The following is a 25,485-nucleotide window of genomic DNA, read 5'->3' on the forward strand; positions in this document are numbered from 1 at the left end:
TTTTTCACAATCTCTCTGACTTCACTGATGAAACATTCATGGCAGTACCACAACCAGAAAATTGTTCCAGCACCATTCAAAAAAGGAACCTCTTGTCAGAACCCAGATGGGTGGCAGGCTTTCTCTCAACACAACTAATGTAAGACCTATTGTGATTCCTCTTATGTTCTGTACCCCCATTGTATTACGACATCTACCAGTGTTTTTCTATAATGGGTGGGTCTTTGTGGACTCTGTAACATACATACTGTAACTTAATGCTGGTTAGAGTTAGTCCCTCGTCAGCCATCATAGGAGGCTGGTCCGACTGGACTCCACTGCACTGTACTTTGAATTCTCCACTGTGTCATTGACTCTTCATTTCTTGGAAGGCTAGTGGAGGTTGAGAACGACCCGGGTGGCCGTAATTGGGTCACTTCCTTCAGGCGTATTCTCAAAAACATCATAAAGTAAGATGCCACACTAAGTTAGGAACACACAGTAAATCAGAACACAGCATGCACATTACATGCAGTGATCACGTGCTCTTCCTGCTGGACATCTCGACTTATACCCACAGGCCCTGCAGTATGTTCACACAAGAACGAGACCCATCTGCGCTTTTGATCAAATTCCCAATTTATGACCCCGTGACTAGGTCCAAACTTCTGTCGCCAAAGGACTGCATAAATCATTTTATAGTACTTTATGTAAAGTATAGAATGATGGTTAGGATGCCGGAATGGCTGCCCATGGTAAGTTTGGTTGAGGTTGCGCTATGCGTTAGGTGGATAGTTCCCTGTGCTACCTTTCTTCACCTGTCTTGGGACTGCCCTGACATTAGCTGTTACTGAGGGGCTGACTTAGATGCAACAGAAAAAATGGTGGATTCACGTTTGGAGCACTCCCCCTTGACTACGCTGCTGGGATACGTGGGGATCGACCCCTTAGACAACAGGAAATAAATCTCACTGGTCCTGCTGCTTTGTAAACGGTGCATAGCAATGAGCTGGGGCTGCTGCCTGGCTCCTCGTGTGGAGGATTGGCTTTGGGACGCAAAGTTTGGGCAGTGCCAACTGACAGCCTACTGGGATCTTATGCCTGCCCAGGTGCACCCCCAAGATATTTGGGGCCCTTTTCAGACCTACCTGCAGTTTGAAGTGCAAGGTGAGAGCCTGCCCCCCCCCCGCCTTCCCTCTTGTGAGCAGACCTGATGACAATGGAGTATATTGATGGACATTGCTGATGATCTTGTTGTATGCCGTACATTGAGGAGGTCAGCCCCCTCCTCTTTTCATTTGCTTTCTTTGTGCTTTTGAATATACTAGTTCCAGAGTTATGGACCCTAAATTAAGCTTATGTCTCAGGGTGCACCGAAGCGGGAAAGTGGGACTAGGCCCCCAATTGCCCGCACAACTTTTGTCTGGGATAGAATGCACTCAGTGTACCCCAGCTGCATTGTGCCACCAGACAGGGTGACCCACGCCTGGCACCAGCGGTTTGCGGCAATGTCGGTTACCCATCTGACTTGTTAATATGGAAAAAGTTGATGCTGATATGAGAACTAATACATTAATTTATGTGAACTAAATCAAGCCCTTATTAACAAAATTCACTGGTTGTTAACTCCACATCAACCCAGACTTGAAAATAGTCATGGGGGCTCTGAGACCTAGGCCTGAGGTCACTGATTGATAGGTCACAGGTGGGGTGACATTTAGCCGGCAGACAAACACACAAACAGGAAATCCCAGATCAATCCCACAGATAGGCGCAGCTACACCACACTAGTCAAGGGAGATTGACCCCAATAAAGCACACATGGCCAGAGAGGTACGTGCTTTGCTAAAGCACGATAAAGTCAGATGCCATATGAGCTAGGAACTTATACCCAACCAGGACACAGCACACATAGCACAAGCACTATGCCAGACATCTGGACATGTTACCCACTGGCCACATTGTGTCCATGCAAGGTCGAGGCCCATCTTGATTATCCATCGAACAATTAATGTATGACTCCAAAGGCAGAAACTTGAATTCTTCACCATACGAGGATCACCGGAATCGGTTATTGCATACAATCAACTGTATATAAGAACATCTCAGATTGATTGTAAATTGAGAGTCTTCAGACCCCATGCTTTTAACTGATCTCCCGGCTGCAATGTTTAATTAAACAAGCTGTTCCTGTTTTACCAAATGCCTCTTGTCTCTTGTTTTTCAAGGTATTAAATGTTCCAGTGACATGACTCTTCTTTAATCATGGAGCAAAGAGACTAACATGTCGTTGACTTTGAAGGCTGATCAAACACCTGTTGTGTCATGAAGTTGAGCGCAGGCACATGTCAGCTGAGGTGCGACCCCACTGCAGCCTGGAAGGGCGCACATCACCAGCCCGTCTCACCTGCTCTGTCGGGGAGGTGGAGCATGACTGTGTATGATAGGACCTAAAAGATGGTGACCTATGCCTGGGCAGGTGGAGGTCTGTAGTGGTCCTGACATGCAAATCGATTGTCAACCTTTGGCATATGGTCAAAAGACTAATCAAACAATCTAGTATCGGGTTCCCTCTGGAGTTTCTCGCAGGATAGCTGGTGTTCAGAAACCTCAGTTTTATCTACTAAAATAAGTTATTAAATTACTTGGGTCTGAAGCAATGTCATCCGATTCTCAAACTTTAAATGGGAAAGAAGCTTCGGTTCAATGGCATTTAGCTGGGCATCAAATTAGAGTGGGTCAGTTTTGGTAAGCAGAACTAGCGCCGCAGAAAGAGACGAATACGGGGTTAAGGAGCCCGATGTCGATGCTCATCATATCTCAGATAAGTTGTTGTTTCATAAAGACAGCAGGACAGTAGCCAAGAAAATCGAAATCCACCAAAGAGTGCCTAACAACTCATCTGATGAATCAACTAGAACCTGAAAATGTATGGCGCTATAGTGTAGGGGCCATACTTAGCCGTCACTGGCTCTAACAGCCGCAGCTCCTAAGCCAGGATGAAGAGGAGAGCTGCTGTGGTGTGCACACAAGTCTGAGGCACGGGCTGAGGCAGAGCCTCTGCAGGTGCAGATCTTCGTGGTAATAGCAAATATTCAAACAAGAACCTCTAAGGTCAAAGTGGAGAAGGGTTACATGAGAACAGCAGTTGACCATGGGTCATTTTGTCCTAAGAGATGGGTAAGTGCCATTCAGAAATGCGGGGCAATGGTGATAGCCTCCTGTTTCCCATGGCCAATCATAAAGGAATCTGATTCAGATCCCTGAACATGGAGTGGTGAAGATGGATGCCCTGGCGGCATCCGGTGCGGTAATGCAAAAGATCCTGGAGGAGCTGGGGGAATCTTGAATACGTTTGCACTGAGAGAGGGGCCTGAGCCTTGAAACGCATTGTGGTTCCAGGAGAGTCTGGTGAACTCTTTCTAGTCTTTGGAAATCTGGAGTAGATAGTGTAATTCTCACACTGGATCTTACACATATTTGCAGCAGTTCTCTAAGGTCAACAGTCTCTAGACTACTCGAACCAAGTAGGTAAGGGAAGTCTGCAAGTCAGATCTGTAACTTCAGGATAAGGATTGACTCTAAGGGATGGGTCAGTTGGGCTGTGGTGCGAAGTAGGGTTGGGCATGTGCTGCAACTGGACAAGACATCGCCAAATGGGGCAGCAAAAAGTCTGGAGCAAGACTGGCCCTTCCTATGCATTACCCCAGCTGCAGTGGTTGCCTCTCCCTTTTCCCTTCCCTGGGGCATATGGTTGGCGTTCTGCTTTAGCTGGTGCCTATCAGCTTACTAAGAACTGGTGCGGACTTTGGGAATACGACTGTTTTATTAACGCATTGCAAAGTTGAGACAGAGTTGATGCAATTGGTTTTCTGTCCAGTGCTCTGCATGTCAAAGTAATAAAAATCAATGAAGCGGGGGTAAATAGCTGAAGTAACTATGACTCTCTTAAGCTAGCCAAATGTCATCTAATTAGTGATGCAAGTGAATGTATAAATGAGATTTCCACTGTCCCTACATACATTCTGCAGCACACATAGCAAGAGGAAAACACCTCTGTGATTGTTTTTGTGCAGGAACGTTTCCCTTCCTGCACAAAAATAATCAGCCCTGCAACTCAAGCCCTGATGAGTGCAGCCCGCTCTAGTGACAACGGCTGGTGAGGAGTTTGACTGGGGCAGTACACCTATTAAACGATAACGCAGGTATGCTTAGGAGATCTTAGGGATGACAGAAGCCTCCCGCAAAGCAGAAGGGCAAATGCTTGCTTGATCTTGATTTTTAGTATGAATGAAGACTGTGAAAGCAGGATCTCATGAGCCTGCTGCCTTTTTGGGTTTTAAGCATGAGGCGTCGGAAAAATTCCCACAGGGATCACTGGCTTTTGACAGACAAGCACGCATAGTTACATCGCTTTTTGATCCATTGACGTCAGCTCTTCCTGTCATTCTGACGCAGAATTCACCAAGCATTAGGTGGTTCACCCACTAATGGTGAATATGATCTGACTTTAAAATGTAGTGAGACAGGTTAGTTATAACCTACTGATGATGTGTTGTTGCAATAGTAATCCTGCTCAATATAAGAGAAACCACAAATTCAGACATTTGGTGTATGTGCTTGGCGGAGGAGCCAATGGGGTGAAGCTATCATCTGTGGAATTATGACTGATAACTTCTAAGTGAGAATCCCACCTAAACTTCAATGTTACTGCAGTGCCCATTGAGCCTTGGTTGCCCCCGGATAGCCAGCTTATGGACTACTGTATAGAGCCACTCACTTAAGGACCATGGGCCTCATTTAAGAGGCCCCTTGCGCTGCCGGAACGTCACTTTTTGTGATGTTCCATGGCGCAGGATCCTGCTCCATATTTACGAGGCAGCACTAAGCCACTTTTTTCTTTCTTAAGGCTGCCTTGTAAATATCGTTCCCTTCAATGCAGTTTTCTGCATAAAAAGGGGGGTGCAATGGGTTTTGCTGGGGCGGTTTCCCAAATTTACGAGAAATCATAACTCTGAGGCAGTGCCAAAAACTTACACCTCCAAAGGGGAGGTGTAATAGGGGCACAATGAGGAGGAATATCTCTACTCCTCCTTGTTTTCCCTTTTTCTAGGAATTTGCTGTATCTCATAGATATAGCAAATTCCTGCCTTTTTCTTTTGCCTTAAGGCAGCGTGGTAGGAAGGCCTGCGGTGCTGTCCCATGGCAAAACCTCATAAGTGAGGCCCCATAGCATGGAGGTAAGGAGGCTACCTTTATTGCCAGTGCTAAATCATTTGTAGACAACTTAATTCTGTGACACGGTTTCATAAATAACAGAAAAGCTACCTCACTGCAATCTATTGCAAATCATTCAACCTTTTGCCTTTTCCTCTGCCTTTCGGTGCCTGCCACCCCTGGGGTCTCCTACCGCCAGCCTACAGGATGATGGGGCGCAGGTCCATAGGAAGTCTCCTTTACCATGTTCTGTGCAGCACGGGGTCTCCCCTGATGCCCTTCACTGCCAGGTGCAAGAACGGGGCCATGATTTCTTTTATTTCATCATGACATTAGATGGCCAGAAAGGGCACAGGTGGAGTCTCTGGGAGGCACGCTGGTGGGTGGGCCTAACAAGGAGCCTTTCTAGTGCTGGCCTCAGAGGGCATGGTTGTTTTCGGCATCTTGGACCTGGGCATCCTGCTCACCAGGTCGGCCTGGGCCATCTGGTCACTGACTGGCTGACCAGATGCCTGGCGGCCCGGTCAATGTGGTTAATTATGACTTGTGCTTCCCAGGGTTTCTGTGAGCCTCCACTTTGTGAGGCTTAATAGTAAAAAAAAAAAAGACTTCTCAGGAAGGTGCAAGGGGAGAGAGGGGTTTCTGGGCTTAACACTCTTTAGCTCCCAGGCTCAAGTGCCAGGAAGGTGGTGTGGTACAAGAATGTATGTAACATTCTTTATTCTTTCACTTGCAGCTTACTGTGTCTAACTGTGATAGTATTCGTTTAAATGCTTTGTCATGATTCCACATTCTGGAGGCACTTACAAGTAAGTTGTACTGTTGCTCTCCAGAGGGTGGATGCTTCATTAAACTGAGTCTCAACCTACTTCTTCAAGACTGTTTACTTTACTACATATTGGCAACGATTTATGGGATAAAAATTTCCAAGACCCAAAGATATTTATTCTGAAGCATCCATACGTTTTTTTTCTTACCTTTTTACTCTCCTGTGCTTTTGGACCATAGTATTTTGTTGGGCACCCTACAACGCATTTAAACGAATACAATCACAGTTAGTACAGACACAGTAAGTTGGAAGTAAAAGAATAAAGAACATTACATACGGTCTAGTACCACAGGTGGAAGGCACCATAGTTCATCATGGCAGTCCCTACCCCACACATGGTTGCTGCAGACTGGTGAGGACTCTCGTGTCCCCCTGGTTTGGAGTGGAGACAGGACCCCCGTGAAGGCGTTGCCATCAGGCAGTTCGCAAGGCATGGTAACGTCTGACCGGAGTGGAGTCTGAGATTCCTGAAGGCTGAACAGCTCCAGTATTTTCCAATAAGAGATGGGAGAAGTGATGGCTTTCACCTGGGAAATCCGGTCAATACAGCCCAGAGGTGAGGCACCAGGCAGGGCAATCTTCCTTATCTAGGCAGGGTGGCGTGGGACTGTGGAAGAGTCTGGGGCTCTTGTGGGCTGAACTGCTCCAGTAATCCCCTATGAGAGATGGACAAATCTATGGCTTTCATCTGGAAGGCCTGATCCCTGCAGACCAGGGCTCCAGACGCTGGGCAGGGCCAGATATATCACCCAGGGCAGTCTGACATCAGACCAGGGAGGAGTTTGGGGCTCCTGCAGTCTCAATAGCTCCCGCCATTCTCCGTGAGAGGTGGGCGAAGCATGACTTTGTCCTGGGAGGCCCGGTTGCCACAGGGGATAGCTCCAGGCAACATGCAGGGCCACCTTCTCTTCCCTGGGCAGGGTGATGTTTGACAAAGGAGGAGCCAGGGTCTCCCACAGGCTGAACAGATTCTGTAATCTCCTGTGAGATGCAGGCAGAGCCTTGCCTCTCACTTTGGAAATTTGGTCCCCGAAGGCCGGTGATGCCAGCCAGCATCCAATAAGTTCTTATGATGAGAGCCCCACTGGAAAGGTTTTGTCAGATTCCAAATTGTCTCACAGTTAGAGTTTTTTGCTTCATGTTGGCAAAACATCACGAATAACGTTTCATTCTCGAGGTCTATCCAGGCAGGGGATAAGTATGACACATTATATTTTTTAAGGAGGCAACTCAGTGAACCACACCACCAGCCAAGCTGGCCTCATTTGAATTACGCCCAGGCCTTAGTACTGATGGGGCCAGTATTAGTAACAGCAGTTGCCATTACCTTCAGAATTAGAGTGACATGGGAATAATGTGGAACTGTTTTCTTTCATGTGAATATGCTGACTGTGAAAATGCAGAGAGAATAGTAAGAATTACTGGGAATTAAGACACAGAAATAGCAAATCCCCTAGTAATTTCTCTTTTCTTAAGGAATTATCAGGGTTCAACCTTGAATCCCTTATAACTCGGCAACACCTGGGGTTCACAGGACCCCTGGTATTGTTAACCCTTGGGGTGCAAATTTAACGCCCCTGCATTCAGGTTTTTCGTCATGAGGCCATCAGTGGTGACCCACACAGGTGTATCCACCCTGCTTAAATGCCTTTCACCAGGGGGAGCAAAGGACTGCATCACTTCTTTTTGAGGATGCAGGCAAGGAAAGGCATTACGGTAACACGCTTTTGCAACACTGCTAAAAGGTAGGTTGTGTAGTGTCCTGCAGGACACGTTCTAGTGTTCAGCAGAAAGCTGTAACTCCAGCCACTCCCTTGAGGGCTGAACTCACTTGCACCACCACCCATCCTTCACGGGTGTCACGAGTGATGTGGCCCGTCAATAAAAGGGTCCAGGTGCACGTGCTCATGGCAAGTTTGCTGTACCAGAACCCCCGGTGTCTGTGTCCGTCCTTGCCATTATGTGGGCCTGAGGCCCAACATCACACTGGCGATGAGGGTGGGATAGGTGACCCCGCATGCCGACTGATTTGCGCGTCATCGTTCCTCATGGGGTAGGAAAGGAGCCCGGCAGGCGGCACCCCGGCGCGCTGCTTACTGCCACCCATGGCAGCAGGGTAGACATTGCCAGCACGATGACCGAGGCCGTGCTAAAGAGGAAGGAGGCCACACAGTGCGGGGACCGGTGTCCCCAGACAAGTCCTGGCAGACTTCCGCACACGGCCGTTGCTGCAACCCTGATGCCGGCCAGCCTGAGAGCGGAAGGTCAGTGGTTCAGAAGCAGGCCTACAAGAAAAAGATTGCTGCTGCCAGCACTGTGCTAGAAGTGCCTGAGCTTCTGATCCTGGGAATAACCCTGATCATGCCCGAGGCGTCCACAGGCTGCTCCACATGCCGGTCCTGCATGGGATGCACAGAGGGAAGAGACACGGTGTGACATGACTGCCCCAGCAACTACCCGAGTCTGGGGAGGGCGCCTACACCCCACCCCCCTTCTGCAATGCCGGACATGTACTCCCAGCTACGCCCAGGGGCCGCCTCTGCGGCCCAACTGCCCTCAGCGTGGAGCCTGCGAAGTACAAAAGAGGCCGCTGAAGACAATGGAAAGGAGAGCCTGCAGGCTGCGCCACCTAGCGGCCACATGCCCGCGCCACACAGAAGGTCGAAGTCAACAGTAGCACACGCAAGGACACACACAAGGAATAAGCCACAGAAACATTACAGTAATGCTACCATTACTACGCGGCAGCAAGCTTCACCGTCAACCAGCACTGGCAACAGAGCCGCGGTGCACTCCGCAGATTAAGCTGTACCCATACCTGCCGGTGAGTGAGTCTTCCCCTAGTGCTGCCGGCAGCCACCAGCTCCCAGCAAAGGCCCCAGGCCTCTCACCCGCGTCTGCAAAGCGAGCTCCATCCTGCAACGTCAGCCCCGCGTGGCTTGCCTTCGACGAAGAAACTGCTGCACTGCATGTTACAAGCACCGGCAGCGCCACCCAGCGCCTGCTGGTCGCTCCGCACCCGGACTCAATTCAGGTCAGCGTGAATGAGTCACAAACTTCAACGGAACTCGCATGTATGCCCACTCTGCAAACTAAATGCCACTGGCAGACCCATGCCAGTCCCGCACCATCACTCGCCCACCATGCAGCATGCACATCCTCTTCAGAGTAGAGGTAGCAACACCCAGTCTGCAGGGGGCCCAAACCGACATCCTCAGCCCATTGTGCTTACCACCTCCTCAGCGACCACAGCGCCACCTGGTGGCCCCTCCCACAGGGCATCCCACGAGCTGCACAGAAAAACCTCAGATGGGAGAAATGACCAGCTGCAGCCTAGTGAAAGGAAAAAAGGAGATCCCCCACTCGGGGGATATGCAACTAAAAACTCCAGTGAGGGAAGAAACAACACCAACACTGACAGCGGCACCACCCATCTGCTTAATGATGTCAGCCACATGAGCCCCATGGCTACAATGAGCACGAAAGAGAGACTGTTAGCTCTGCAGAGAGCCTGCACGAAGCACAAACATGCACCGCCAAGCAAAGTCCAGCCAGAACAGGGTGACCAAAGGCCCAAAGCAGCACAGCCTGAGCACGCAGCACCCAGGAAGAAGAAAGGAAGCAAAGACCACTGCCTGCCACCTCTGCAAAGCACGGGAGAGAGACTGACAAACCCCGCAAGGAGCTGCAAGAACCTCAACTGTGTACAGGCAGCAAGCCCACCCCGGAAGCACCTAAAGAAGTGGGCGCAGAGCATACAACTATTAGTGGTGGACCACCGCCATGGCCAGCATGTGTCATGCTACACACCTCCAGTGGCTGTCTGACGCCACCGCCAGCAAGGACACTGCGTCACACAACCCTAGTGGCGAACAGCCACCACTACAAGCAAAGTCAAACACAAGCAGCAATGCCAACGACCGCTACCACCAGCAAGAATAGAAGATCCACAAGACAGCAACGCTTCAAGGGAGCTGTCCCCACCCATGGCGCAAGACAAATTGGTGCAGAGCGCGAACCACACGTGGCTGCCCAAATGCCACCGCTGGAGAAGACATCGCATCACTTGCTCCTCCTGGCCTACCGGCACAACCGCAAGCAACACCACAGGCACACCAAGTGCCAGAAGAAAGCACCCAAGAAAAAGACAGAGCGCACTAAGTCAGAGATGCACAGGAGGCCGCACAAGCGAATCTGACAGCACGGGCAGGCGCCCGGAAGATAGAGACATCTCCACAAGGAAGCGCTGCTGAATGCAGCACAGAGAGCAACTACGTCTCTACTGCACCAGCGAAGCCCCGCAGTGGGCCAAAGATGACAGAGTGTCCTCCCTCACACTGCCTCAAGATGGAGTCGGTGGTGACCCAATCCCGGCAAGAGAGGAGTTGCACACTCCACGTGGCAGGCTGCCACAGCAACATGTGCTCCGACAACCGCCGACACGTGGCCGGACGTCATGTCGCCCAGCAAGCAAGGAGCACGTCACACAAAGTGACTAGTCCGGACAAACACACTGAAGCGAAGGCAGAAGCCGGCGCCACGACTGCGCCGCGTCGAGGTCCAAGCACAACGCCCTTGAAGAAAGAAGAGAGTGACAGCCCTGTCACCCCGAAAACCGGATGAACACAGGTGTGCTGAACAGACCAACAAGGAGAGAATACCGAGGACTCATACAGGAAGCCAAGAGCACACCCAGACACACCAGACAGCCACCAAGGCGGACCGACGTCCCTGGACACAGCTTCACGGGAGAACTGAACATAAGCCACAGCAAGCGCAAGCCGCGTCTCTCCCCAACGCTTCCCCAGGTTACTGTCCATCCCCGAGCGTCGGCAGTCTAAGTCAAACGGCATCCCGGCTCCTGACCGCAGATGCCATGGGTGAAGATCAGCACCGAGTGTTTTTCCTCACACCGCCTCAAGATGGAGTCGGCAGTGGCCCCAAGCCAGGCAAGAGAGGATCCGCACACTCTACGTTTCAAGACGCCACCGGAAACCATGACTGCTAAATCCCTCCTGTCATCCAACTCTCCCAGCAAGTCACCACCACCTGTCATTCCGACTCACCACATGGCTGACAACCACCATCACGCCAGCCCTCAGCACATGCGTCAAACAACACCACTCCCAGATCATCGATGGACTGGAGTCCTACGCCGTTGCCACACCAGCCGACAAAAGAGACCGGACTCACCACATGGCTGGCAACCACCATCACGCCAGCCCTCAGCACATGCGTCAAACAAGACCACTCCCAGAGTATTGATGGACTAGAGTCCTACGCCGTTGCCACACCATCCGACAAAAGAGACCGGAGGCTACCTGTGAACCTGGCATTCCCATGAACCGCGGCAGCGAGAGCAAGTCTTGGCCAAGACACATCCACCCTCGAGGGTTGTGCGTGCGACTAAGTAACGGCTCCTTGGTGGTCCTGCTACTGCCGCCAGTCGGCACATAAGCAGCCCCAGCACAGCACCTCCTGCAGTCCCGCAGCAACCCCGACAACAGGCCTCCCCTGGTGGGAGAGTGAAAAGAGACTTTGCCCCACCGACAGGTCATCGGTTGCAGCCAAGAGGTTCCACAGAGACAATTGATCAGGCAATGCCTCCATGAACTCTCACCAGGGACTCCATCCATGCTCATGATGCAACCATCTATTTGAATTATTAGAACTCACCACAGACCGTCCTCGATGTCAGCAGAGCCGAGCCGCGCAGGACTGTAAGACACGTCATTATCAGTGAGCCGACGGTATGTGGCAGACATCTCCAGCCAGCGGTCGTGTCCTGAACCCCTCAGGTTAAACTACGAGTGTCCGCCGAGATGCTCCTACTGCAGGTGGAGTCACCAGCCCACGTCTGACGTCTTCCCGCCACCTGTCCCAGCAGGCTGATGGATCTTATGGTGTTTAATTGACTATTTTGTTTTGTCCCCACAGGTTGGGCTAACGTTTTTTTGTTCTTCAATAAAGTTGGGGAGGAATGTAGTGTCCTGCAGGATGCGTTCTAGTGTTCAGCAGGAAGCTGTAACTCCAGCCAATCCCTTGAGGGCTGAACACACTTCCACCCCCATCCATCCATCACGGGTGTCTCGAGTGACATGGCCCGTCAATAAAAGGGCCCGGGTGCACTTGCTTGTGGTTACTGTACCATAACCCCTGGTGCCTGTGTCCGTCCTTGCCATCATGTGGGCCTGAGGCCCGACACCACAGGTTGGTTATTTCACAGATCGAGTGTCCTCTCGACTGGGCCACGTGACTGTTCACCAGGACTTCCCACTGAGGGGGGGGGGGATGACGTGACCTTTAAGAATGCTCTGTTTACAAAGGATTGCCAACAAGAGAACATTAATTAGAAGATTAAGCACTTGCATTACAGCCAGGGCTTTGATACAATGCTGCAGCGCCGAGAGCCGAAGATGGGGCCTTTCATTAGACAGCAGTAAACACTTTGGAGGCAGAGAGGTGATTCATTTCAGGCCTCAGTGAGGCGAGAATCGTATCACTCCGCAAACATGTGGATGCAATAAAAGGCCTGAAAGGCTTGTGAGCCTCCAGATTAGCTCTCGCAAGCCTCTGAAAAATGAAGACCAGTGCTGCTGCTCCATGGTAGAGCGATGCTGCTGAGAGAGGGGCCTGCTACGCTGCTGGTTGTGAGTGCGTTGGAGGACAGAGGCACACGCAGAAACTACAACTCCTGCTGGATTAAACGCAAACACTTAGGTATGTACTGCGGCCTCAGGGCGACATCTGCAAGTCGAGTCCGCAAGAGCTGCTCATTTAAGGGAAATTTGTCAAGGTCTCATAATTTACAGGGGGTAACTGATGTCTTCAAGGGAGTAGCCAGAAAAAAAAAATGCCCCCCCAATTTGAGCCACTTGACACTGGACATGAGAGTAAAGTGAGAAATCCCGACTATTTCTATACAGGCCTGTGAGGATTGTTCCACTCTCTCCCATGGAGAAAATTGTGCAAAATGAGGCTTTTAGAGCACAGTTTTAAAAGAGTTAGGCGAATAGCTGCATGTTTTTCAGTTTTTCCTTCCTTCTTCTCTGCCCTCTTACAATTACGCTATCCTTTCATCCATGGTCTTTCTTTTCTTTTATTCTTCATTCATTTTTTCCTTATTTCTCGCTCATTTTCATTTATACCTTCTTTCTTTTTACCTTTCTTTCGTTCTTTATGTCAATTTTCTTTCTAACTTTATAGTATTCTTTCTTTCCTTCTTTTCACTGTCTTTTAATTCCTTCTTTCCATCTTGTTTTCCTTCTGTCCATTATTCTTTCCTTCCATCTCACCTCCTTGCTCCCGTTTTGCCCTTCATGGTTCAATTTACATTGCTTTTCTCCCTCTATACTTCTTTCTTCCTTTTCCTCGTTCATTCTTTTTATTCCATACTTATCATCTTCCTGCCATTTTTTTCTCCCCTATTTTTCATTATGCCTTACTTCTTTAATCATTTCTTTATCTTCATCTTTCCTTTCTTTTATTGCTCTCCTGCTTTTTCCTCTGTCTCGCAGTCCTATTTTACAGATTTCTTTTTGAATATTTAATTTTGTTTTTCGGCTTTGCTTCTTTCCTTCTCTCCTATTTTCTTATTATTTTGTTGTTACTTCTTCCTGCCATCCTTCTTTCTTTTTCTTAATTTCTTTCCCTCTATTTTGCATCTTCCTTTCACCCTTTGTTCTCCCATTCTCTTCTTTTTTCCTTTCCTCCTTTCCACCTTCCTTTCTCACCATTTTTCCTGTTGTGCCGTCTTATTTTTCGTTCTTTTTCTTGTTCTCTCGCTCTATTAGCCTCTTACATATTTTCGTCATTGCCTTTGTTTCTTTTTCTTTCTGTACCCCTTTGACTAACTCCTCAGCTTTGCTATGTATCTTCTTTCCTTTAATATTTATTACCCTTGGCCTTTTATCTGGTGACCTGCATATCACAGATAAAAGGTTGTAGGGGGAAGCGAAAGGGGTAGTTTTAAGGGCAGAACGGTATCAGTTTTAGGGCTAAGATCGGGGAGGGGTTGGTGTCATTTTTTGGGGTGGGGTTAGGGTCAGGGTAGTTTTAAGGGCAAGGACTGGGGTATTGGGTGTTAGGGCGCTGGGCAGTTGGGCTACGATATGCAATTTACCATTCATACAACGAAATTTGTTGTAAAGGCATGCACAGTAAAGACGCGGTCATAGTTCAGAACGCCTTGTTAAGGCATGCGTGGTTCAGACATGCATGATTTTATCATACTTGGTCTCCAGCCTGACAAGCTCTGGGTGCTTTAGTGGTGAACTGAAATATTATGTTTGTCCATTAGGGGGGTGTTGAGTGCACAAAAATGAGCAAACACATTGACAGTGGAACCCTACAGGAAACTAGCACCTAACCTGCTATTCCCTATTTGTTATACGAGGTGGGAAATACCCAAATGGTGTGTGCACACAAATAACGCACCCACTGTCACAATGCGGCCCATTATTGGACTTAACAATGTCTAAAACAACAAGAACAAACTGTGCACCTCTTTTATGAACATGAGATTTAAGAGATCAGTGTCCAGGATTGTTTCTTCAAATTATCTTTAAATTAACTGTTAGCACATCAAGTTGAGTAGAACAGCCAACGCGTTTCGTCCAAAGAGATGGAAGCCTTCAGGGCGTGTGCAGTGTACTCCTAACTTTACGTCAGGATGTCCGCGATCGGTCAGCAGTTGTAAAGCAGATTCTCAGTGTTCACTACATTTGATGTGGATGAAACAGTAAACCACGACAAGAGCCCAAATAAGTCCAGGTAAAAGGTTCAATCTGCCACGCACATATGGAGCGGACCAGAACAGGAGTGATCACAAGATCCACACCATAATAAGTGTAGAGAGTTGCAGCATCGTCTCGCCACCTTCCGTGGTGTTCTTGGGTGTTGAGTGCACCTATCTTGTATTTAATGCCACAGATCTTGAAGAGGATGTCAACAGGAAGCAAAGTTGAAGTGCGGTAGTGACCTTATCATACTTTCAAAGTTCTCTGCTGAGTCTGGCAGCAAATGTGAATTTGATATTTAAAAAACAAAATGTCTTGATTTTATTCATGAGTGAGAGCTGGTGGCAGGCTGCCTGTGGCTTCTTAGCTATGGGGGTCTTCAACATGAGATTACTGTGAATAGAACCTGACTGATTGGACCCAATCTGCGGGTTGGTGTGCAGATCAATTCAAATTCAAAGTTCTAAGTCAAGAGGGATTCTTACATTAGAACTTTACTTTTGTTGGAGGTAAAACTGACAAACTCAATTTTCAGGACTACAACTTCACGTAAACCTTTCCCATCTCGACTTGAATGGTAGAAAAGTAGTGTTCAGGCGTTCAATGTTGCTATTAGGTGAGGCCTTCAAGCAGAACTTTATGGTTTCATGTATGCTTCCATGTAGAGTTTGAACATGACGTGTGACAGAATAGATACTTGAGGCACCCTACAATTCATATTGTTGAAACCTTATATATTGACTTTGCGGTCTATCTATCTATCTATCTATCTATCTATCTATCTATCTATCTATCTATCTATCTATCTATCTATCTATCTATCTATCTATCTATCTATCTATCTATCTATCTATCTATCTATCTATCTATCTATCTATCTATCTATCTATCTATATATATATTCACTGAAAAAACCATAGGTTTCACACATGTTATAGTTAGCGGAAATTTTACTGATAAAAAACCAATGAAATTCCCCCGTTATAGTTAGTGCAGGAAACTATAACTCACGCGACCGCAATCCTCTGCTGATGCTAATACTGTATTTAGACACTTATTTGCCCATGTCTTCTTCCATAAATTTTTAGCTATACATATATTACAAATATTTTTTTTTCATAAAGACACATATGTCATCAGCAGAAGATTGCGGTCGCGTGAGTTATAGTTTCCTGCACTAACTATAACGGGGGAATTTCATTGGTTTTTTATCACTAAAATTTCCGCTAACTATAACATGTGTGAAACCTATGGTTTTTTCAGTGAATTTGCAAGGTTTTTTAAATGCTAATTCCTAACTATAACGTGTGTGAAACCTATGGTTTTTTCAGTGAATTTGTACGTTTTTTTAAATGCTAAGTTACTTTACGCCATTCGTGGCGTGCGCGCCCACTTTACGCAGTTCGTTCCGTGCACGCACGGTGGTCACGCGGTGCGCTACGCGCACCACGTGCCCACGTTACGCTAGATGGGCCATGTACGCACGATGCGCTTCGCGCACCGTGCGCACATGGAGGACATATTATGCGCTTCCTTGTGATAGGTAATCTGTTGAAATTTTTTGGGGAAATGCTGTGCTCTTATATGCCATGCACAAATGGTGGCATTCGGTCACCATTTGCACACGGGGTGGAGAGAGTGGTTTTTTTTTTTTTTTAAATAATTTACCGTACGCGTACGGTAAGCGTACGGTAAGCGTAATCGGCGAAATTTTCGAAAAATTAAAAATTACCGTTTTTTGCCTTGGGGGATCTTTGAAGACTCAACTAACATGGTTATGTGCATGGGCGCTGTCTAAACAGCCCCTTTATATGTTTTTGGCATTTGTTTATCAGCTCCCCCCTCAGAGTGCGAGAGAGAAAATGGCGGCCGCCGCTTCCTGGTTTTGACCGATTCGAATGTTTACTAAGATCTAAGGGCCAATCAGAATCGCGCTCGCGCACGCCACCGTACGCGTACGGTAAGCGCACCGTAAGCGCACCGTAAGCTGGCTCAGATATATATATTGATTTAAAGGCTATTTTCTCAGAATCTACTGAACAGATTTACACCAAACCTACAAAAGGCACTTCCTTGACCTGAGGACTACCTCTCTGCCAAATTTCAAGTAATTCTGTTCAGCCGTTCGGGCTGTAGCTGTGTCTAAAGGTCCTATGGAAAAATGCATGGGAAAAACGCGTTTTGGGACCCCCCTTTTATCTCAGCCCCCGCTTGTCGAATCCCCCCGAGACTTTCAGGGTAGGAGCGGAGCGTAGCACCCCACCTATTTTGAAACATTCGCGAGGATTCGTCAACCGGCGCCAAAGTTATTCAAAATAGAATGTTGCGGATTTCCTATGGAAACGTGGTCCTAACTATAACTACCTACTGGCGACCGCCAGTAGGTAATATATATATATATATATACACACACACATGTCATCAGGGGCCTGTTTCTCCACCAGGGCAATGGAGTGGTGGTGTAGATGCCCGTGGAATTTAGAAATGACCACCAAGCAGGCGGTCATTTCTAAAGCATTGGCAGGAACCGCCTGAACGAAGGGTCTTGTTGATGCTTTTCGCAGTATATTGCAGGGTTCCGTTAACATGATTGAGCCTTGCACCTAAAGGTTTTCCTTTTTATTCTCATAATGAAAATAACAGAGTGGGACTTTCTTTTTGAAAATGAAAAAGACAGTGTGTTTTTAGTGTCCCTCATCACCAGAGTTAGCCTGGCAGAGATGGACAGTATAAAAACTGCTATATGCCCACCCATCTGCCCTGTGGGTGGACATGTAGTCAATTCTACAATAGCCCTTACTCCATCTGGTCATCTGAGGAGTTTGGCTACAGCAGTGCTGGAGTAGCCACCGCCATAGCCAAACCTAGCAGACCACTGTGTAGGTGGTGAAGGAACACCGTTGTTATTGCGACGAATTTCCCTCTCCAAAAACATCTAAATCAGTCCTATGTCTTGACGGGTCAGTCTTATAGGAAGTGATCCACTGCAGGACAGTGTCATCGAAGCACATTCTTGTAGAGATGGGGTTGAGTTGAGATGGACAGACCAGATTCAGATTCCAGCAGAGAGGTTTAACAGGGCAAGAAAACATGGGTTACCATTATTAGTGGTGTGAAAGCCCTGTTAAAGGATCTCCATGCTTGTTGCCTTTTTGCTTTACTGCAGCCCAAACCTTATTGGCTCATGTTGAAAGGAATGGTGCTTGATTCACTTGCTTAGCTGGATAGCAATTGCATTCTTGATGATATTGCCAAGGGATGACAGGCTGGGTAAGGGGCAGTAATTGCTGAGGTATTCTGAAAAGAGATTGACATTCTTCAACATCATGAGGATGAATCCGGTAGTTGCCATATGTGAGGGAAGCATTGACTGTGTTTAGAGTAAGCTTCATTGCATCTATAGAAATTCACTTTACTTTTCAGGAAGGCGATGTTTTTGTCTTTGAATTATGTGTCTTTGAGGGGATTGAGGTGGTCTGATAGACTGTTGTGAATCAGATGTTCATGTTTTACCAATCTCATCTTTATCTTTGAATAATATATTAAGGTCAATGCACTTGTCAAGCGACTGTTCTAGCTGTGGTACCGAACGCAAATGCAACATTTCACAACTGCAGGAACCCCACAGCAAAATATTCATATGCAAGTTGATCTCACACAGCGAACTTCTCACAATTGGGAAAGAGGTTACACGTAAAATACAAAGCATTTTCAACAGTACTTGCCATTTACCAAGAAACGTGAAGATAGCTTGAGCAGAATTTTGATAACACTTGCAGTTAAGTAATTGTATCTTTACCTTAAAATAAACACCAACTGGTATCAACTAATAAGACAAGTTAACATAATGAGGTGTGTGTTCATGGTACCCTGACTTTTTGTGAGGAAGGGGGCATAATATTGCCCTTCCTGTTCACAGGTATCAGAACGTCTGATGATGATGGAAACAGTCAATGGTAATGAGAAAAATAACATTGGGGAAGCAACAAACCAACACATTCCATAGTAGCATGAAGTCCAACCCCATATGATGTACTGCAACATCATGATAGGGGCTTGGCAGTTCCAAGAGTGTACTGTGGAGCACCAGCTGCACACTTTCAGTTTTCTACACCTCTAAATGTGGGGCATTTGAGGAGATTGTTCTGAAGCAGTTTTGCTGGCCATATTGCTGAGGCACTGAAGGAGCCCCACCTCTGGCTGAGAAAGGTTTAAAATTCCAATGCGAAGTCTTCTGCAACTTCCATGGTAAACTGTTTTGACCAGACCCAGAAGACATTTTGCAGCCTTCATTTTTATCGGTATATATGCTATTCTTAATCCTGCCATCCAGTAGATGGTTCAAAGAGATACTTTAAACTTTTGAAAAAAAGCCTAGTATGTGGATGTGATCTCAAGGGTGTCTCTAGTTAAACCCTCTCTTAAGGCATATAATGTATCATTGCAACCACCCTGAGTTCAGTTATGTTTTAAGAATTTTGTCTATCAGCAAACTTTATAAATGTTTTCTTTGTCTGGCACCTCCAACCCAATGACTGGCTGGGAAGAAACAAACTGGTAAACACAAGCTTTCACCAAAGCACCCTATGACAGCCAAATGTTGTCCCATGGGATAACATTGGTCATAGAGACCCATGTTATGAATATTTTACAATTGGTGAATAAAAGATCTAAAATAGTTTAGGGGTCATACGTCAACCCCATAACATACTACTACCATCTGATATTTCGGTTTGTCATAACTGTAACAGCCCTATTTTACCAACACGTAAATAATGAACTGTTCTAATTAGAAGAGACAGCTTTAACTTGACATTTAGTTTCCTGTGTTTCATCTGCTGTGTAATATTGTATCTGAGTTTACATGGCAAACAAAATCTTCTAGAGTTGCCTCTGGAAATCCACCTGCCTGATGGGATTAGCTGGGCAATGCAGCAGGAGTGCAACAGTGCATGTGAAGCTATGGCACATGATGGATGGAATGTTTAAATTAATCTCAGCCACTAGTAATTTCTCGAGTGGCATTCCAGTCCATCATTGTTTTGCACAGCATGCCACCTCAGTTTGGAACTAGCCAAATGAGTCTACAACCTACTCCAATAGGGACTGTACAGCCCTAACTGTCAGCTGAGGTTCTTCTGCAACCATTTTGGTTGTCAGCCTTCCAACCCACTCACTTCATACATCAGTTTACACCCTTTCCTCATGCCTTGTGACTGTCTGCCTCTTAAATTTCTCCCGCATTGTCTGAGTCCAATTTTGCCTACTCACTACAGATTGGGTTTTTTCTTGCTTCTATGTTCAGTTTTCTGTTCCCCACTCTGCCATGTGTCAAATGAAACTGAACAGACCATCCCACTGTGAGCTCCTTCTTCTTCCCCTTGTCCTCCATTTATCTTTCCTTTAATCCCCCTTCCATCATATTAAACCCACCCTCTCTCCCTATACCTTAGAGTCATCCAAGACCAAGTAAGCTTTCCACTATGGGCTCCTTCCTTGTGGCCCGATTCCTTTCTTTCGAATTCCGCCAGCACCCCATGTTGATGTGGCCATCCAATCCTGATTATTCCTGCTGAGGCAAGGGTTTCAAAATGCTGAGCAACTTAGGCCCACATGCATCAAAGCAAAAACCGGTCGCAAACGGGCAGATTCTCAGAATCTGCCCCTTTGCGACCGGTATTTTTGCATTTGGGATGCATCATCCCAAATGCAAAAATCGCAATTTAAGTAGTCTCTAAATTGCGATTACTTAAATTGCGATTGCATTTAAGGAATCTCAAATCAAGATTCCTTAAATGCAATGCATTAAAGTAAAAATATTAGCGATTTCGCTAATAGGGGGAGCAAATTACCATGAAGTTGAACTTCATGGTAATTTGCAAAAACTTTGAAAAATGCACTATAGTGCATTTTCAAAGATCCATTTTACACACACACATGCCCTTGGGGCATGTGTGTGTGCAAGATGTACACATATGCAGATTTCAGGGGTGCAACAGGGTGTCCTTTTGACACCCTGGCACCCTTGAAATTGCATGAGCAATTTGCGATTCACTAATTGAGAATCGCAAATTGAGAAAGTCTAGGCCCATAGGAATAAATGGGGAGGTATTCCTTAATTGCGACTCGCAATTTGCGACTCGCAATTAAGGAATGTTTAGAAATCGCTATTTTGTAAGCGATTTCTACATGCATAGCCTTTTGCTATTCCTTATTAGCGAATCCTTATTTTTCGCTAATAAGGAATCGCAAATGGCATTGTTGATGCATGTGCCAGTATGTCTTTCCAATCAAAAACCTATTCCTTCCCCACCTCTAAACGTCGTGATGGAACTGCAGGGTGGAACCATAAATCTCTTTGGGCCAGATGTAGGTGGCCAAATAGCGATCGGTAACGCTGAAATTAGCAGAATTCCAACGTTTGCGATCGCTATTTGGCTGCAAGCAATGTAGGTGAGTTTAAACCTACTAGTAAAATAAGGAATCGCAAAATTGCGATTCCATATTTTGCTCTTGCATTTAAGAAGTCGGAAATTACGATTCCTTAAATGCAGTGTAAGTAGCACAAAAGTAAAGTGCACTTTAGCCTTAAGGAATCGCTAATTACCACCAACTTCAAGTTGGTGGTAATTAGCGATTTCCTTAAAAAAAACACTTTTTCGTTTTTTTTAAAGTGCCATGTGGCATGTATGTGCGCCACATGTGCACACATGCACATTTCAGAGGTGCAACAGAGTGTCCTTTTGACACCCTGGCACTCTTGAAATAGCGCCCGCTATTTGCCATCCTTTAATAGCGAATCGCTAATAGTGAATATCTTCCCATTAATTCCTATGGGCCTCCTAGCTCATAGGAATGAAGGGGTAAGTATTCCTTATTAGCTAATCTCAATTTACGATTTGTTATTAAGGAATCTTCAGGAATCGCTAATATTTTAGCGATTCCTACCTACATTCAATTTTGCAAGTCTTTAATAGCGAATCGGTAAAATTCGCTATTAAGGATTCGCAAATTGGATTTTACCTACATCTGGCCCTTTATCTTATATAAAGCACATCTGAATTTAACTCACAGAAAACCAACACGGGGAACTGAATAAATCTATGCAATTATTTAAATGTGTGAATATTGTATAAAGAAACATTATCTGCCATAAATATCATGTGCTAAATATCAATTACAAACATATTGGCCCATTGGTTATAGATTTTCAGTTATTAACTCTATTTTGTAGATAATATCTATGGGACACAATGTTTTTGTCAGATGATCTCATGTGTCGATCTTAACTCTTCACCTCCCTCCACTCTAACTCACTTTCTTTCTCAAGCCCTCAGGAATTGTGTCCATTCCAACAGACTATTATAAACATCCTAACAGGACACATTTGTCGAGACACCAATTGATGCCACTCCATTTAGCAAGATACCACTATGCAAAGCACAGTACTACACAATATCAACTCATAAAAACACCATATTGCACCACCCTACCACTACAATGCACTACAATCTCACCATCGATGCCACCCCATATCACTTCACATCAGACTACCACTCACATCAATCCTACACACTTTGTCACACAACTCAAAACCACATCTTGCCTCACATTTCCACACATCTTCACACTGCATCATATCTAATGAATTACACTACATCCACCCTACTACATAATCGCCCTCATCACATGACAAAAAAAACTACACCACTTCATACACAGATATATTCTTCAGCATAAATCAGGACACTACACCACAGGGACATCACCCCAATTACACACTGCAGCACATCCTACAACAGTACTCCATACAAAAACATTTCAATGTACTAACTCAAATGACAATTCAAATAACATCACATAAAGCAAATAGAAAAAACACCACACTATGCCATAAAGGCAAACTGGAATGTTCATATGGTTTAAAAGTTCTGAGGATGTTACTGGAAACATTATGTTGCACTCACTGTGTCACTCAGCATCATCACTCTCGTTGCATCAAACAAAATCAATATAGCCTCCACTTAAAGTCATCTCATAATACCACAACCACCATAAATCCTTTAATGTTTTCTGGTCAGTCGTAAGCCAAGCTGTGAAAGGAGGAGGGTTATGTGTGGGGCTAGCTCCCCCACCATGTAAAAGTATCCTAGCTACAGAAAAATCAGCCTTTGAGCTTGGAGCCTTGTAGAGAGAGAAATCTCCTTCACTGAGAGAGCTATGACACCTTGTGGTGAAAGCCAGAGATCCCTGGAAGCCACAAAGCTAATCCATCTGCTTTTGACAAAGACCATCACCATGGAACGTGAGGGCCAAGTACGACGCAAGAAGGACAGCCCAAATTGCAGAAGAGATTAAAAAAAGTACAATCTTGCCCTGCTTGGCAACAGCGAGACCAGATGGACACAGTCTGGACAGAATTCCTGGAGAAATGCTGTTAAATTCTTGATACAAGGAAGCGAATGCCCCACATACTTAGGGAGTAGTATTGATGCTAAAGTCAGCAGCCAACAGAGTATCTGATTAGATGGGAATCCCATGATCCCAGAACCATCACAGTGACCTTCTGCACAAAGAAAAAGAGGATCAACATGAGTCCAGTGCTATGCACCTACAAATTACAGCAAAGAAGAGGATAAAGAACAGTTTTACAACAAACTGCAGTCCATCCTGGAGAAATGCCTTGAGCAAAACATCATCATACTGATGGGGGACCTCAATGCTACGACTGTAAGCAACATCACTGAGTACAAAGAAGTCGTGGGCAACCATGGCCTTTGCGTCATGAATGAGAATGGTGAAAGGCTTGCAGATATCTGTGCCCTGAACAGTCTGGTGATAGGTGGTAGTGTATTCCTACAAAAAGAATACACATGGCAAAGTGGATGTCCCCAGGCCCTTCAACAGAGAATCAGATCAACCATGTCTGTATTGTAAAGAAGTTCCTGTGGTCTCTCCAGGATGTGAGGGTGATGAGAGGAGCGGGCCTGGCGTAAGAACATCACCTTGTCATGGCCAGGCTAAAGATAATGTTTAAGGAAGCATGGATGGAGTCGACAAACCAATGCCGGCAATATCACACCACCCTCTTCAAAGATACACAGAAACTCAGTCACCATCAGTAAAAAGTTTTAAGTCCTGTAAGAACTAGAGGATGACAGAGACTTAGTAGGAAGCCAGTGGGAGAAGATCAAAGAAACTTTGCCAGCAACCTGCCAGGAGGTACTGGGATCCTAAGAAACATCAGTATGAAAAATTTAACTCCTCCAAGACCCTCTGCAAAATCCAAGCGAGAAAAGAACAAAAAGATGCACTCCACCACAGCCGAACAAGAGCAGAAAAAGCAAAAGCTCAAAGAGAGCACACCAAAACCAACCAGGAAGCAAAGAGAAGCTTAAGAGATGACAAGCAAAGATTCATCGATGTTCTTGCCTCAGAAGCACAGGAAGCAGCAAGCCATGGAAACTTGAAATAACTCTACAGTATAAAAAATAAACTGTCTGGCAGTTACAGCAAGCCAGAAAGACCTGTTAAATACAAAGCTGGGAAGACAATCATGGGTAACGAAGGCCAACAACGAACATGCATGGAGCACTTTGAAGAACTGCTGAACCAGTGCGTACCACAGTCTCCACCAGCCATACAGCCAGCTGACAAGGACTTGCCAATCAACTACAGCAGACCATCCAAGGAAGAAATACAGCAAGCCATCAAACATCTGAGAAATGGGAAGGCAGCAGGAACTGACAATATTCCTGCAGAGGCACTAAAGGCAGGCATTGAAACATCAGTAGACATGCTCTACTCCATGTTTGGAAGGATCTGGGAAGATGAAAAGGGGACATAAAACTGGAAGGAGGGATATCTGTTCAAGATCCCCACAAAAGATGACCTGAGTAACTGAGAAAACGACAGAGGGATAACTCTTCTATAATCCCCAGGCAAAGTGTTCAAAAGAGTCATCCTGAACAGAATGAAGGAACAAGTTGACGCTCAGTTGCAGGGCTAGTGAGCTGGCTTCTGCAAAGATAGATCCTGCACGGACCAGATTACAACACCGCACATCATCATTGAGCAGTCGCTGGAATGGAACTCCCCCCTCTATGTCAACTTCATGCACTATGAGAAGGCATTTGACAATGTGAACAAAGAGACCCGTTGGAAAATCCTCCTCCACTATGGTGTGCCAGATAAATGCATAAGAATTATTAGGAACTCTTATAACGGAATGACGTGCAAGATAGTCCATGGAGGACAACTCATGGAAGCCTTTGAAGGGAAGACCAGAGTTCGCCAGGTTTGCTTGCTCTAGCCTTTTTCCTCTTCCTCTTGGCCATAGAGTGGATCTAGAAACCATCCACTTCAAGGAGAAGAGATGGGATCCGGTAAACACCTTGGATGCAGCTCGGTGGCCTGGACTTTGCAGACCTGGCCCCACTCTCACATATTAAATCACGAAGACTACTCTTTGGGTGCATGGAATTACACCACGATTTTCTCTATGATAAGCCTTATTGGGGGTCCGGTGGGAAGTCCTAAGATGAAGAGACCCACTAAGGAGTGGGAAAGGAAATGGTTCCTTTTGTTTTAATTATCCTCACACACCCTAGTGGTGTCATGCTTAATCATCGGGTCACCCTGACGGCTAAAAGTCAGGGTGGGTTCAACCGTATTTCAGGGAGCTCTTTATGATAATATGACCAGGGGAAATAAAGATTAAAA

The 25,485-nt window shown here is 46.2% G+C and overlaps 1 pseudogene; it reads left to right on the forward strand.

Annotated features, from left to right (window-relative positions):
• The first annotated feature begins 3,498 nt into the window (after positions 1 to 3,498).
• Positions 3,499 to 4,694, forward strand: LOC146857862 (28S ribosomal RNA; annotated as a pseudogene).
• Positions 4,695 to 25,485: the final 20,791 nt, after the last annotated feature.

Source organism: Triturus cristatus, chromosome 3_2 (genome assembly GCF_964204655.1).
Source record: "Triturus cristatus chromosome 3_2, aTriCri1.1, whole genome shotgun sequence".
NCBI classification, from domain to species: Eukaryota; Metazoa; Chordata; class Amphibia; order Caudata; family Salamandridae; genus Triturus; species Triturus cristatus.